The following is a 5000-nucleotide window of genomic DNA, read 5'->3' as shown; positions in this document are numbered from 1 at the left end:
TTTGTGTTTACGAGCCAAAGTTCTAGCACACGAAAGTCGAAGTATATACTTGATTCGATACAAACTATGTTTTTTTGAAGATCCACTGTAATAATGAGAAAGATTTCTGCATATACGGCCAAATCGATCGATAATATCAGAATCGGACAAATCGGACCAAGCCGGCTTACTAACAGGATGTCCTGATACATTACAAAATTTCGCTTTAGCCAAGGAACTAATTAGAGATAAAAATTGGGACTAGGGTCTCAAATCTATTAATAGAAGTATCTATTATAAATGTATTTTCTAGCATTTGACTCCTTACCATCGAAGGGTCTATTCGTAGACTTGAGAGATAGCCCATAAAATAGAAGGAATGATTGTATAATCGGTTTATATGGATTCTGCCCGGTTGAGACCACAATTGAAAATTGCACTGCCATAAATTGACAAGGTGATATTTCCATTTCTTCATCATAAGATGAGCCCCTTTTGATGCCAGAATGAATTTTCCTTGGTATCTGACATAATGTGCAAAAGGGTCCTTAAGTAACCACAGGGTCTTCTGAAAATGATTACAAAGCACTACTAAAAAATGCTCTATTTTTCCATAGAAATATGTTCGCTCAAGAAAGGCTCCAGAGGATGTTGATCGTAAACGAGAGGCTTGTTTACCGAGAAAAACGAATATGGATTCGCATTCATATACATGAGAGTTATATAGAAACAAGAATAATCTTTGATTCTCTTTTGAGAAAAAAAAAAAAGGAATGGATTTCTTTGAACTAACGAGACTATTCGAATTACGATACTCGTGGATAAAAAATCTCAATAAATGCAAAGAGGGAGCATCTTGTATCCAGCAGTTAAGGGTTTGAACCAAGATTTCCAGATGGATAGGGTGGGGTATTAAGATATCTAACACATGATTTAAATGTGATAATTTGTCCTCGAAAAAGGGAAATATTGAATGAATAGATCGTAAATTATGAGATTTTGCTACTTCTTTTTCTTCCAGGCAAGATACTAATTGCAGGGAGAGTGGAATTTCCATAATGACTGCAAAAGCTTCTGATATGATTTGAGAATCCAAATTCTTGCTTTTCCTAACGAATCTATTTTGGTGAAAATCGTTACCCGAAATAATAAAATTAAAAGGGTTCTGTTGATGCATTCGAATAATTAAACGTTTCACAATTAGTGAACTAAATTTATTGTCATAACCTAAATTTTCCATCGATTCGTAAACAGTCGATCCATTTAAACCATGATTATAAGCAAGTACGTAGATAGACTCCTGAAAGAGAAGTGGATATAGGAAGTGTTTTTGTGGAGATCTATCCATTTCTAAATATCCTTGTAATTCCTCCATTTAATTTGAAATTATACTTGAACCAAAGGAATGGGGGATTTCTTGGGTTATCAAATGATACAATACATAGTGCGATACAGTCAAAACAAGGTATATAGTAAGAAAAAAAAAAAAAAAAAAAAACAATGGATACCCCGGAGACAAGGAGACCAATCAACAGATACTCTCTTTTTCCATCCCATTTTTTTTTTTCGTTCGAATTCCACGTTATAGTTCACAAAAGGATGACAAGAAATCATTTATTTTTGCAACCCGATCGCTCTTTTGACTTTGGAAAAAATTAGCTTTTTGTCAGTATACGGTTTCTTCTACACATTCGTCTTTACTCACTCCGTAATAGAGTTAATAATTAGGATTCATAAAAAAGGGAATGCATCATCCACTCACAGGGGAACCTTTTCCCGCATCAGGTACTAATATATATTTTTAACGTCTAATTAGATCGGGAAATTATTCAAATTCATATTAATTTCATTTTAATAAAAAAAAAGCTCGTTGCTTTTTCTTTCCCTATAATTGGAGCCATGGAGCTCTATCCATTTATTCACTTGACCCGAGGGTTAATTTTTTTAGTCCCGTTCCAAGAAAAGAAGCAAAGACAAGATTTTTTGCCCATCCGGTAAGGATGAAGTATTCGAAGTATTCTCTGAGTTCCCCATTGATACGACATGCTATTTTTTCCATTCATTCCCGTTTTGGATCAGTCGTGGTCTTACAAACTCTACCAATGGTATGGACGAATTCGTTGCTTCATCCAAATGTGTAAAAGATCATAGTCGCACTTAAAAGCCGAGTACTCTACCATTGAGTTAGCAACCCGGATAAGATTGTAGATATGATCGGAATAAAAAATAAATATAAAATAATAGAATATAATATTAATATATATAATATTAATATAAATATATATATTATATATAATATATATAAATATATATAATATAAAAAAAAAAAAAAAACTTTTATTCTTGTATCGCAGTGAATTTGGTGAACTCATCATTTAAATGAAGTAAATAAACAAACTTATGGGCCGTGGAGAAATAGATTTATTTCTCCACGATCGAATTATATTTGTTCGATACAACATTGTCAATATGAATTGCATATTGATAAAACAAAAAAATATCAAATTGATCAAACCATCAAACCTAAATAATTAAGTAAAGTACTTGTGTTGGATTGGCACTACATAGATAAGAAATGAAGTGTAAACGGGGGAATAAGTTAAGGAAGAAGTAGGAATAAATATTGAATTTATTGAATATAGATACAGATACAATAAGCGGGATTGCCCCCTTTGTTTGTTAGGGGAGTACATCCAATAACAAAAAGTACCCTATTGATGGTAATCCCGGCATTTCGTAGATCCAGTAATTTAATCACTCGAGATTTTTTTCTATCTGTCTTATATCAATTATAAATCAATTCAATATAGATAGGATTTTTTTTTCGTTCTATAGCAATGGTGAATAGAGCAAGAAAAAAAGAGATCAGTGGAGAAACAATTACATAAAGCCAGATGCTAGGCACCCCTTTTTGATTCCATTAATTGAACTTTGTTTGATTAACTCGAAGTTCTTTAAAGACCTCCGCCTTCTTTGAAATATCATGAACAGTTCCTGTAGGTTGAGCGCCCCTTTCAAGGAAATATAGAATAGCAGGAACATTTAAATAAGTTTGATTCTTTATCGGATCGTAAAAACCGACTTTACGAAGATCTCTTCCCTCTCTTCGGGATCGAACATCAATTGCAACGATTCGATAGATGACTCATTGGGATAGATGTATATGAAGAATCCCCCCCCCCCCCTAGAAACGTATAGGAGGTTTTCTCCTCATACGGCTCAAGAAAGAATGATTCGAATTTATGTATATAGTGGCAAATGTATCCAAAAAATTTTGAATTAGACTCTAACTAAAAATTGGAGTCGTTTTTTGTTCTTCTCTCCTGAGAAGAAAAATACCATTCGTACTCATAACTCAAGTTAGGTAATTATCAAAGGCCTAGAGAGGAAATCCTTAAACATTTATTGAGCCGTCTCTAACCCATTTTTTTTTATTTGTCTCACCTAGAATCTATTTCCACATTCTAATCTAGTTCGAGTTGTTGAAACAGTTGAAAAATGGAGTTTACTTGTTCCGGTATCCGTTATCCTTGCTTTGAATCATTGGGTTTAGACATTACTTCGGCGATTCTTAATCGTTTCAAAATGGCAGCAACATACCTTTTATTATTTCTTTCTATTGAAAGAATCGTACGAATGATTGATTCCCCTACGATACAATTTTGGTCAAATATTTTTACCAATTCCGAACTATTTAACTTTTTGGTTTGAACCCCTTTCAAATTTGACCCTTTCGATTTCTATATCGAAGATATACTTACGTTACGAAGTTTTTCCAACCTATTGATTGGTACTAACCCTAGACTCTTCCCCTGATAAATGAATCAATACTTTATACTCGAGCTCCATCATGTACTATTTACAACCAATAAAATTGGTTTCCTAGTGTAACAGAACAAACTATGTCGAGCCAAGAGCATCTTCACAGATATATAAAATGGTGGATTCCTGCATCCACAACCGACCATGTCCTTCAAGTCGCACGTTGCTTTCTACCACATCGTTTCAAACGAAGTTTTACCATAACATTCCTCTAATTTTGAACCGGTATGCCCGGTATGGAATTGATTCAATATGGAATCATGAATAATCATTGGCTTAATTGCTACCCAGCAGTCCACACCTTCCTTATATTTCCTTATATATAATATATATATATATGCTTATATATATGATATATGCTTATATATATGCTTATATATATATATGGAAATGGAAGGATAGGTATTTTTTTTTATTTTATCTGGAGAAGTCTCAGCAAGGATTTAACATGATCCTATATCATATGAATGAGACTTTCATTTTTCTTTCCATACTTTCTATAAAAAGTAAATAGATATATTCTATTTATATTTTTTTTTATACATTATACACGTGTCATTGACACTCGATTGCGAGTGTAAGAATGTGAATCGATACGCTTGTGAGAAAGTCAATCAATAAGGAGTATATAGTTCATAAAACAATGATTCGAAATCTGAAAGAAACAAAAAAAAAAATGGAATCACATTGTATCCAATATCCCACTTACTTTTATTAGGGGATTAGGGAAGATGGCTAAAAGTACCTCATCTTTTCTATGAGAGAATCGGGCTGGGACGGAAGGATTCGAACCTCCGAATAACGGGACCAAAACCCGGTGCCTTACCGCTTGGCCACGCCCCATTTAGATTTATATTGGACACAAATAAACACTAACATAGGTATTGGCTGTTCGTCAATTTCAGCCTAAATCCAATATCTATAGAATGGGCGTTGCTAAGATTCGTCATGTGTAGAATGTGTAGATGTAGAATCGAAATGAATTCATTGATCATTACATATAATTCAATTAAGATATTGTATGAAAGTATGATTCCTTCTACTCTGATTTAAGAATTGAATCAGATTTAAGAATTGAAGGATTTTTGATTGGGGGAGTTCCAAGAAAAAGGAAGATTTTTGGCAAACCTTCTCTTCTTTCTTTATTTTTCCCTTATATCACGATAAAAATGAAATTATCTCTAAAAACGAAATGTTTG

Source organism: Aristolochia californica, unplaced genomic scaffold (assembly GCF_029961685.1).
Source record: "Aristolochia californica isolate CCGP_79_NKW_82.1479 unplaced genomic scaffold, dmAriCali1.0.hap1 SCAF_354, whole genome shotgun sequence".
NCBI classification, from domain to species: Eukaryota; Viridiplantae; Streptophyta; class Magnoliopsida; order Piperales; family Aristolochiaceae; genus Aristolochia; species Aristolochia californica.
Note: the sequence above shows the minus strand (reverse complement) of the source record.